The following is an 11,858-nucleotide window of genomic DNA, read 5'->3' as shown; positions in this document are numbered from 1 at the left end:
GCTGAAAACCACTCACTTCCTGAGTCCAGAGCCGCTCAGATGGTATCTTGGGGGGAATTAGTGTTCCCCTAATTTAGCAACCTCCACACCACAAGGTCTTTATCTGCAGTTTAGTGAGATTACCCAGATAGGGATCAATGATGTGTAAAGTCCTACAAGTATTAACAAAGTATGTCTTTAAACGCAACTTGATCAAAAAGTAAATATCCTAAGCAATTTTCCCTTTTTGCTGCTATGTTGCAGATACAGTCTTCAATACCTTTTCTTTACATCTGTATATAAGTTAGCAAGAACTTGCATCCAAAGCAATGTAGTAGTGTGTGTTTGTGTACATATATTTATTCCAGTCCAATTAATTAGCACTTGAGACATTTTTTTGAGCTGCAACAATAACCCTTTTCATTTTAGTGTGCTTTATCTGTGAAGATAAAAGTTCTAGATTACCAAGTTCCAGGGGAATATAACATTTTAGAGGCACGATTTTGTGCCTGTAGTCCCTGGGGCATTCATCTGCTAGCCTCCGTGTGATGCTATTAGAACTTCTAACAGGCATGACCAGCACAGCACTTAACAGTTGTGTAACGGGAACCCTTGTCCCTACCCCTTCTACTTCCCAGTTAGCATGAGGGCAAATGATTGGTGCATCTCAATTCACGAAAGAGAGACGAAAAGTATTTTCCCTTTCAGTCCTGTTCTTGGTAAGATGTTAAGAGGAAGGTCCCTATCTAAATACTCTTATTTTAAAAACGTTACCTGGGTGATATTTGATAGCTTCTAAGAATGGTGCTACGTAAGAGTCGCCGTTAGGCCGGGATCCAGTTAGCCAGATGTCTGGTTAGTTCAGGCATCCCAGTGGCAAAGGCAACCGCTGTGACGCTGGGCATTTGTTGATTCCCCCTCCTGTGTCCGGGGTCTCCCTGGCTAACCACAAAACCCACGCACAGGGCTGTGCACACTTTGCTGCTGGAATGAGGCAAGCAGTCCCCGTTGTGGCGATAGCCGCGAGCAGAACCCATTTGTGAAAATTCCTCATGGGATGCCAATTATCCGATACAAATGCGGTGTCTTTTAAGGGGCATGTAAGTGAAGGAAACTCAACTAAATAGATACCTGCAACTCAAGCTAGCTAGTAATTTCTTTCTGAGTACTTGAGGTGAAATCCCAAAACCCACCTTCTGATTTTATGCTGTACTTATATATATGTACATAAATGTGTATATATAGAAATGCTGAGTTCTTTTGAATTCTGAATGTAAATATTTCTTGTAAATTGGGACCCTACCCACTCTTTCTTTCTCTTTCCCCCCTCCCTTCAATCCTATTTATTCTTTTCTTGACTTCCCATACGGGGCATCTTATAATTTTATATATATATATATATATATATATATATATATATATATATATAAAAGTATGAAAAACTTCTTAGTTGAATTTGTTCATATATTTTAGGATTCAGTTTTGCATCTTGACTATAGAATTCCTATGTCTGTTTTGTGTTAATATTTTTCAACATGCCTGATTGTGTTTTGCATTTTTATTACAAATTTTTACTGTGTGCAATGCATTGTATTGGGGGGAATGTACTTGAGTGCAATTTCTGATACTGTCATTATATGACTAGTTATGCTCATTTATGTTGCTCTTTGGAAGCTGTAGTGAGCCTGATGTTTTCACATAAAAAACATTTCTTCCCAAGACTTCTTTAAGCTCCTCTAACTTCTTCAGTGCATTTGGGATCAAACGTAGCTCTTCAGTAACCTGACTTGCTCCTACCCTTTCCATTCTTCAGGCCCGTACCAAATCCTTCATCTGTGTGGCTTTCCAGCTGAGAAGAAAATCTTGCAGATCTGAACCTTGGTTTGTGGCCTGCTGCCGCAGAGTTTCTGTGTTTTTGTTTTTGTTTCTTGAATTAAACAAGTCAGGCCTCTACCATTAACCTGCAAAAAATAATCAGGAAGTTATTTTGCAGGGAGCACAGGTAATCTGCCTCTGCTCTCACCTGTTAAGGATATTAAGAGCAGACGGGGAGACCGGCCCGGTGCATGTGGGTCTCTGTTTGGACAGGTAACGCTGAAGAATGTTCTGTCAGGAACTGTTGTCCTCCCAGAGAGAGCAACACAGCTGCTGTGGGGGCTTCACGCGAGCCTTCAGCCCATAGGTTGATTCTGCGCTGAGGGTAAAGCAGGCAGTGAACCGTGGCTGGACTGGCCAGCAGGATCCCCTGAGCTGCTCGCACCACCAGTGGACTGCTACTGGGGCATTGACCTTGACTGGATCGGCCACAGATCCAGTGCCGAGCCAGATTAAGGCCCTCTTGACAGTTAGCGTTGCCAATAGGGAAGACCCCGGGCTGGCTCGTGAAAGTGGTGGGAATCATCAGCCGGGAGGCAACCATTGGGTTTTTATGTAAAGATTTTGCACCTTTAAGGAAATGTTCCCCTGTAACTTTGAGGAAGGATTGCCGTGGGCATTTCTTGGGCCTTTTCCTCACATACATGTTCCACTCACCACTACTGAACTTGGTACACTTGCTGAAAACTGAGAAGCTGTTTGCATTTAGATAGCTAAGTCTTGGGAACCTAGCGTGTCCTGAGTCAGGCCCTGTCAGAGATGAGCTCCAGTGGGAATCCCGGCCCAAACCCGCCCCGTCCTCCCCTTTCCTCCGGCGCCCGAGGAGTGGTTGAGCTTGTGCGCAGCAGTGCCGAGGGGCGCCCCTCGGCGCCAGCCCCGTTCTCTTTGCTACTGGCAGTTCAGGCCGCCTCCGGGCCCGAGGGTCAGTCCACAGGCCCCTCAGTGAGGACACCCCATTCGTCCTTCCGCCTCCCCTCCCCACCACCGCCCCAAGGGCCTTTCTTGCTATGACAGTATTTGTGGCACTGAAGAGGATAGAAGCTTGAGCCTCCTTTCTGACTTCCCCTTTAGGGGGCAGAGAGCTTTTTTTCTACGTAGCACATCTGCAGTCTCACCGCCATTAGAAAAAACTCATCCTGTTCACGGTTTATACTGAATTTGCAAACTACTGATATTATTTTTCAATAACCACTTGTATCTACCATCAACCATGAGAGGTGGGAAGAGGTACGCCGCTGTATCTCTGCAATAAAACTTTTGCCAGGTTCTACCTCCGCTGAGCAAAGGATACTTTTATACGTAGGCATAGATCTTCCTCCTTTACCGATCTGACTTGGTGCATCTTGAGACAACGTCTGATGGAATCCAAAGACAATTTGAAAACAGAGGTGGATGTAAACTCTTGGTTGTTTTTATTTGGTTCTCTTTTTTTAAATCTCCCTTTTTATATTGCTACTCTGTCTTGAATGTCTGTCAGTGTACGAAGGGTACGCACTGTTCTGATGATACTGCACTGCTCCATTCAGCCTTCCGTGATGAAAACAGTACCGAGTGTCCAGAAATGACTGTTCCAACCATTTTGATGTGTAACTTTAAAAATTGGGTCTCATGCAATAAAAATGTGTCGGCTGCATTTAGCGAGGTTTACCCTCGCAAGTAAAAAACGATCAACCATGAAGCATAACCAATTCTGTATTTAGTTTTTTGTTGTTGTGGTTTTTGTTTTGTTTTCTTTTTTTGTAAGATTCTTAAATAAATTAAACTGGCTAATACACTTTTTCCCACCCTGTGTGTTCTTTATCTGGGTGCCGAGCACCTCTTAAGTTTGTTTATTTTGAGAGGGAGGGAGTGGGGGTGGGGCAGAGACTCCCAAGTGGAGCCTGCTTGGGAGTCAGCCCCAAGCAGGTCAGCCCAGAGCCTGGCACGGGGCTCGATCCACGAACCGTGAGATCGTGACCTGAGCCCAAATCAAGAGTCGGTCACTTAACCGACACCCACCCAGGCGCCCCAGAAGCCGGCACTCTTTGGGGCGGGAAGCGCGCACACCGCCGCACCCGCAGACAGTGCGGTAGGGCCTGGGCTGGGGTCCTCCGGCCTCCCGCGGCTCCTGAGGCCTCCCCTCTCGAGTGTCTTCCCTGAGCGATGCCACGGAACAGAAGGGTGGCCGCCAGCATCGGAGGACGTGGAGGCAGGCACGAGGCTCTTGTTTAAAATCATTCATTCCTGGCGTGGAGCCACCCAGTCCACGATCCGAGCTCTGCTTCTGAAAAAACTGAAAATGTTTGATGTAGAAAACTATCCGGGAATACGGAGTGCCTAGTGTATGCCGGTGGCTGTGGGGTGTTCTCTGTCTTCATTTCCCTGGTCTTCAGTCCCTCCCTCGTTCTCAGATGAAGTTACTTGGCTCGTGAGCTGTGAAAGGTGTTCAGTTTCCAATTTGGGGGGGTTGGTGCCTGTATTTAGTAAGAGTTTAAGAAGAAGCGTGTGTCTGGCATCGGGTCACATGCTGTCCCCACAGGTGATTCCTCGCGGGTACTTCCTCTACTGTCGAGACAGCAGACGAGCGAGCACGGGAGATTCCTGCGGTCCTGGCAGTTAGGAGAACAGCAGGAATGCTCACGTGTGCCCGAGCAGGGGAGGCCCGGGAGGTGAGTGACCGGAGAAGCTGGGACGGGTGGAGGCCGGTGCGCCACAGTGTTGTGCTCCCGCTGAGCTCTGGAGCTCGTTGAGGAGGATTGGCCAGGAGGCCCAGTCTTGCGCTGGCCTTGGGAAGCCAGAGAACAGGGAATGGACAGATGAGAGGACACCACGGAAAGATGAGCCACCTTCCCTGGGAGGCTGGAGTCCCTCCCTCTTTACAGATGAGACCAGCGCAGATCTGGGAGCCGGCGCGGGGTGGGCTCCCGTCCACCACCCAGGTGGCCTGGGCCAGGAGCCAGCACTGTTGTCCTGGAGAAAGGCAGCGGGAGGCAGCGGGAGGCAGGGTGGGAACGCGTGGATGGACTTTTTTTTTTTTTAATGTTTGGAATACAGCTTGTGAGTCTTTGTGGGGTTTGAAATGCTTAAGAGAACCATCTCAATTTGTAGCTTGAAATCCTTGAGGGAATTGAATCAAGTTTGTAAATGGTGTTAATGTTTAGGGGGATTTAATCTGTCAAATATGTGAGATAATTGAGTATTAATGGAACGAGTGAAAGGGAGTGTTCTACATTTTAACTAAAATTTTATTAAAATACGTGTAAGTTGAGGGGGCACCTGGCCGGCTCAGTCAGTAGAGCATGTGACTCTTGATCTCAGGGTTGTAGGTCTGAGCCCCACATTGGGCATAGAGATTACTTAAAAAATAAAAATCTTTTGGGGCGCCTGGGTGGCGCAGTCGGTTGAGCGTCCGACTTCAGCTCAGGTCACGATCTCGCGGTCCGTGCGTTCGAGCCCCGCGTCAGGCTCTGGGCTGATGGCTCGGAGCCTGGAGCCTGTTTCCGATTCTGTGTCTCCCTCTCTCTCTGCCCCTCGCCCGTTCATGCTCTGTCTCTCTCTGTCCCCAAAAAATAAATAAAAACGTTGAAAAAAAATTAAAAAAAAAATCTTTTAAAAATACAAGATAAAATATTTGTAAGCTGAGCTTAAAGACTGAAACAGGACTTAAAAAAAATTTTTTTACATGTATTTATTTATTTATTTATTTGAGAAACACAGAGTGTGAGTGAGGGAGGGGCAGAGACTAGAGGGAGACAAAATCCAAAGCGTGCTCCAGGCTCTGAGCTGCTGGCACAGAGCCCCGCTCGGGGCTCGAACTCAGGAACCGTGAGATCATGACCTGAGCCGAAGTCAAGCGCTTAACTGACTGAGCCACCCAGGCGCCCCTTAAAGGTATAACCTTAGTATTAACCTGAATAAGAAATTAAGAGACCTGACCTCCATTGGACGCCTCCACCATCCCCGAGTTTTTAGTTCCAGTTTGCTTGGACTTTGTTCCCCGTCGGTGTTTTCATGTCTGCTTTCAGCCTCACCGTGGGACCCTGGGCCTTCACGCTATTGACATTTGGGCCGGGCCATTCTTCGTGAGGTGCTGTCCCGTTTGCTGTCGTGGGAAGTGCAGCAGCATCCCTGGTCCTAACGCATGAGATGCCAGTGGTACGCGCTGCTGTCCTCCCGGTTGCGACAGCCCCAGGTGTCTCCAGACATGGCCAAATGTCCTCCGAGGGGCGGGATCTCCCCTTGGTCAAGAACTACTGCCCGAGGGGCACGCGGGGGGCTCATTCGGTTAAGCATCCGACTCTTGACTTCAGCTCAGGTCGTGATCTCATGGTTTTATGAGTTCAAGCCCGGAGTTGAGCTCTACGCTGATGGCGTGGACCCTACTTGGGGTTCTCTCTCTCTGCCCCACCCCCTTCTCAAGATAAAGAAAACAAACTTTAAAAATAAAAGAACTATTCTAGGCAAATTAGTCATAAAGAGGCAAAAAGTTGGTGTCTACGATGGGTGTGTGTGTGTGTGTGTGTGTGCACGAGTTTGTGTTCTACAGAGGACAAGGCCCAAGAACAAGGGCCTTGAGATACGGAAAATACAAATGTTAACTGGCTGGGGGGTTGGAGCAAGTACAGTACCATTTCCATAAGTATGAATATTTAACAGCTAGTCATTTGAGAGCATGATGTAAAGAAGCCATCTGTGGAGGCCTTTATGGAGAGAAAAGAGGCTAAAAGAAATGTGCAAAATGCTTATTTTTAGAGTCCGATTCTCGGCACGTTGGCTTCGTCTCCCGAAAGCTACCCACGCCGGGCATCAAGTGCACTATTGGGTTAGGAGAGGCAAGTGCCTTGCGGTTGGTTCCAAATCACCAAACCCTCCTCATTTAAGAATTACCACAGAGTATCAGGCAAGGGTAGGAGGACTACGTGGCTGCTACATCAGTCTGGGAGACTTAACGTTTCGGGTTAGTCGTTCGCTTAAATAATACCACGGGACCGAAGTCGATCGGCAGGCGAGAACACACAGCGAAACCTGCTTCCACTCCTACCACTCGCCCCCGCAGCCCCTCGGGGGCTGTTCCACCCCTCAAGGTAGCCCGTCTCGCCTGTTTCTTCAGTATCCCTTCCTGGGGGAACTCTGGAGGGGACCTCTTTTAGCAACACAAACACCAAATGCTCACCTTTGGTTCCAGGCGAGATAAGCTTTCAACAAAGATTGATGTGCGAGCCCTTAATTACTAGAGAAATCCGAACTTCCTACTATGGGTAACAGCGTGAACCCATAGTAGGAAGTTGAGTGTTTCGTGAAGGTGCCGCAGGTTAGAACAGGAAGACTCTCCAAAACATCCCCCATTTTCATCTCGAGCCTAAGATCAAGATAAATTACGCATTTCTCTCAGTTCCTGCGTTAATCCTGGGTTTTTGTTTAACTTTGTGTTCCCACAGTTTATTTTTTGAGTGTGTTTCTTGTTCAGAGGTATCGATCTGAAACTAAGTTCATTCTGCCCTCGAAGGTTTACGTGCCCTGTTTTTTGGTGTTCTACCCACAGGGAATCAAGCTTGAGAAACAAATTTTGTAGTCTAAAACAGGGATTGGCAAACTACAGTCCACGCACGGGTCAAAACCAGTGCATCACCTGTTTTCGAAAGACCCTGCAAGCTCAGAATAGTTTTTACATTCTTAAATGGTTGAAAACAATAAAAAGATTGTTTTATAACACGCGAAAGTCACATGCCATCCAAATTTCAGTGTTGTAAATAAAGTTTTATTGGTACGCAGTCATGCCTTTCCTTCTATGTATTGTGTAAGGCTGCTTCAGTGCTACAATGGGAGAGACTGTATGGCCAAACTATACGGCAAAGCCTAAAAGTTGGTTATCTGACCCCTCGCAGGAGAAGCTTGCTGGCTCCTGGCCTACAAACGGGAGTAATGGCAGAAACCGAACCGAAAATTAATACATTTGGGAATGGATCTCTGATCAAAACCTGACTTGATATAAAATCAAGTCTAGTTTTACTCTCCTGAAGGCATAACGCCACATTGGAGTCACTGATTGTGATAAGCTAACCATGATACTGCAACCCACAACTTGTCTGGCGGTCAAACTGCCTACCTAACTAGTTTCTTAGGTTACTGGTCTCCAAACTTTTTTGGCCATATATTCAAAAAAGTTTTTTTTTTCCGGGGCGCCTGGGTGGCTCAGTCGGTTGAGCGTCTGACTTCGGCTCAGGTCATGATCTCGCAGTTTGTGAGTTCAAGCCCCACGTCGGGCTCTGGGCTGACGGCTCGGAGCCTGGAGCCTGCTTCGGATTCCGTGTCTCCCTCTCTCTGCCCTTTCCCTGCTCATGCTCTGTCTCTCTCTGTCTCTCAAAGATGAATAAACGTTAAAAAAATTTTTTCTAAGTTTTTTTTTCTGAGAATACCTTTACCACTGTTGATTAGGTTATTTGTAAGTTCTGTGTATGCTGCTGTGCTAATAGGTACACAGTAAAGCCCACTTAAATAGAATTTCTATATTCCCCCAGTCCTATGACTCCCCCTTCTTACCAGGTGCAGCCCACTTTGAGCAGATTGCTCCAGAATGTTGTCCAGTGATGGAAATGGCTCCAACGTGATGATGCAAAGGCCTTTCTGGGCTGATGCTTTAGAGATCATTAGAGAAAATGGTCTGTGCTGTGCATTGTCTCCCTGCTTTCTTAAGATGTTGGAGTTCCCGGGGCGCCTGGGTGGCGCAGTCGGTTAAGCGTCCGACTTCAGCCAGGTCACGATCTCGCGGCCCGTGAGTTCGAGCCCCGCGTCGGGCTCTGGGCTGATGGCTCAGAGCCTGGAGACTGTTTCCGATTCTGTGTCTCCCTCTCTCTCTGCCCCTCCCCCATTCATGCTCTGTCTCTCTCTGTCCCAAAAATAAACAAACGTTGAAAAAAAAAATTAAAAAAAAAAAAAAAAAAAAAAAAGATGTTGGAGTTCCCAGAAATCTTAGAGCTCTGTCCCATCAAATCCCCAAACTTACAGTTGAAACTAAAGCCCAGGGAGGTTAAATAAGCTGAGGGCTAAGGAGAAGTATATGGATCCATTTACGTCAAGCTCTTTCACCAGGCTTCTGGTCTCCTTCATCTGCTCTGCTCCTGGCAAGCCAATCTGCGAAATGCCCATTAAACTAATGAGGAACCATTCTAGATCATTCTAAAACCACTCATTAAAAGGTTCTTTGAGTGTCATCACAGACACGTTTTGAATGGAGCCACTAGGTCTGTTTTCTTCTCCTTTGAGGGGTTTTAACTCAGAAACAGAAGGAAGAGAAGAAAAGGTGGGGAAATCCAAGTCGTTTTTGAAGCCTGTTGTAGTGGGTTGAATGGTTGCCTCCTAAAAGATGTGTCCACCTGGAATGTGACCTTTTGGAGGTGAGGGGCAGATATCTCTGCAGGTGTAATTAAGGATCTCAAGATGAGGGGCGCCTGGGTGGCTTAGTCGGTTGAGGGGCCAGCTCTCGATTTCGGCCCAGGTCATCACGGTTTGTGGGTTTGAGCACCACATTAGGCTCTGGGTGCTGAAGCGCAGAGCCTGCTTGGGATTCTCTCTCTCTCTCTCTCTCAAAATAAACATTTAAAAAGTAATAAAAAAAGGATCTCGACATGAGATCATCCTAGATTCGGGTGGTCCCTAAATCCAATGACAAGTGTTCATATGAGGGGAGAAGACAAGGAGAGAGGAAGGCCGTGTGAAGACTGGCTTGGAATGATGTGGCCACAAGCCAAGGGACACCTGGAGCCACCAGCCGGTGGGAGAGCAGAGGATTCTTCCCTGGAGTCTTGGAGGGAACCCCTTGACTTCAGGCTTCTGGCCCCCAGAAGCGTGAGAGAACACACTTCCTTTGTTTTAAGCCAAGTTCCGGGTAATTTGTTATGGCAGCGCAAGGAGACGAAGGCATCGATTACGGGAAGTGAGCTGTGAGCAGGAAAAGAGAGGGGAACTGCAGACCTTCCTCCAGAGGAGAACTGATCTCCTTTCTAGGACCGTATGGAGGCCATTTATGAAATGTTGTATGTGCCTGACTAGAACACGCAAGGATGCAATTCTTTTCTTTCAGGAAGCTCAAGACTCGAGAAGGAGGCGGGCCAGATTAAACACAAGAGCAGACACCAGTAGAGGGCAGCCAGCCAGGGGAGACTTTTCAGAGGTGGGAGAGTTGAGCCGGGCTTTGATAGACGAGCAGAAGTTTGCGCGCTGAAACATAGGGGCAAGTTTCATGAAGGCTTAGGTGTGAGGATGAACAAGAACCAGACTCATCACCCAGTCTGGCCTGAAGAAGAATAAGAAACAGTGGGAGGTGAGGGGTGAGGTAATGACTCCCATGTGGTGGGGGGAAGGGGGAGAGCTAAGTGTGGCTGCTGTGCCTAGAACAGGAAGTCTCATGACAGCGTGGGGCTTGTCTTCCTTTGGTGCCCCTAGAATAGCGTCTGGCACTTAGGAGACTCTCAAATATTTGTTGAATAAAGGGAAAAGAAATCCCACATGATCTTCTCAAGAGACGCAGAAAAACGCCCTTGACAAAATCCAACTCTCATGATAAAAACACTCAACAGACTAGTGATAGAAGAGAAATTCCTCCACCTGATAAAGGGCATCTATGAAAAGCCCACAGTGAACATCACACTTAGTGGCGAAACACTGAAATCTTTCCCCCTAAATCGGAAACAAGACAAGGATGTCTGTTCTCATCACCTATGCCCAAATTGTTCTTGAGATTCTAGTTAAGGCAATTAGGCAAGAAAGGGAAAAATGAAAGACATCCCACTTGGAAAGGAAGAAGTAAAACTCTTTACAGATGACATGATCTTATATACAGAAAATCCTAGAGAAACCATATAGACACAAGCAAGTCAGTTCAAAGAGTAAGTTCCAAAGAGTAAGTTCAGGGAAGTTGCAGGATACACGACAACACACAAAAGTCAGTTGTATTTGTATACACTAGCAGTGAACAATCCAAAATCAAGAAGACAATTCCATTTTCAACAGCATCAAAAATAGTGAAATACTCAGGAATAATTTTAACCAAAGAATTACAAGACTTGAACACTGTGAACTATAAAACATTGCTGAAATCAAAGGGAAAAAACCTAAGTGTAAAGACTTCCTGCATTCGTGGGCTGGAAGACATATGTTGCGATTAAGATGGCAATATGTCCTGGGGTGCCTGGGGGACTCAGTCGGGTCAGCGTCTGACTCTTGATTTTGGCTCAGGTCACATCTCAAGGTTCGTGGGTCGGGCTCCGTCCTGACTGCATGGAACCTGCTTGGGATCCTCTCTCTCTCTGTCCCTCTTCTGCTTGTGCTCACGCTCTCTCAAAATAAACAAACACTAAAAAAGAGGTAGCAATACTCCCGACTTTCATACACAGATTTAATACGAACCCTATTGGAATCCCAGTTGTTATTGATTGATTGATTGATTGCAAAAATGGACAAGCCGATTCTAAAACTTGTATGGAATTACAAGGAACCCAGAATAGTCAAAACAAGCTTGAAAAAGAAAAAGTTGGAGTGCTCACCCTTCCTAAATTCAAAGCTGACTTCGCCCTACCCAAGGCCAGGGTGATCGAAGCAGTGCCATTTTGGTTTAAGGATAGAAATATAGGTGGATGTGGTGTCTGGGTGGCTCAATCGGTTGGGTTTCTGACTTCAGCTCGGGTCATGATCTCGAGGTCCATGAGTTCGAGCCCCGTGTCGGACTCTGTGCTGACAGCTCAGAGCCTGGAGCCTGCTTCTGATTCTGTGTCTGCCTCTCTCTCTGCCCCTCCCTTGCTCACACTCTGTCTCTCTCTCTCAAAAATAAACATAAATTTTAAAAAATTTTTTTGATTAAAAAAAATATATATATAGGTCAATGGAACAGAATTGAGAGTCCAGAAATAAACCCTCACATTTATCATCTATTGATTTTCAACAAGGCTGTCAAGACCATTCAATGGGGAAAAATAGTCTTTTCAATAAATGGTACTGGACCAACTAGATACACATACAAAGAATGAACT

Source organism: Lynx canadensis, chromosome D3 (assembly GCF_007474595.2).
Source record: "Lynx canadensis isolate LIC74 chromosome D3, mLynCan4.pri.v2, whole genome shotgun sequence".
NCBI lineage: Eukaryota > Metazoa > Chordata > Mammalia > Carnivora > Felidae > Lynx > Lynx canadensis.
This window is presented reverse-complemented; position numbering follows the sequence as displayed.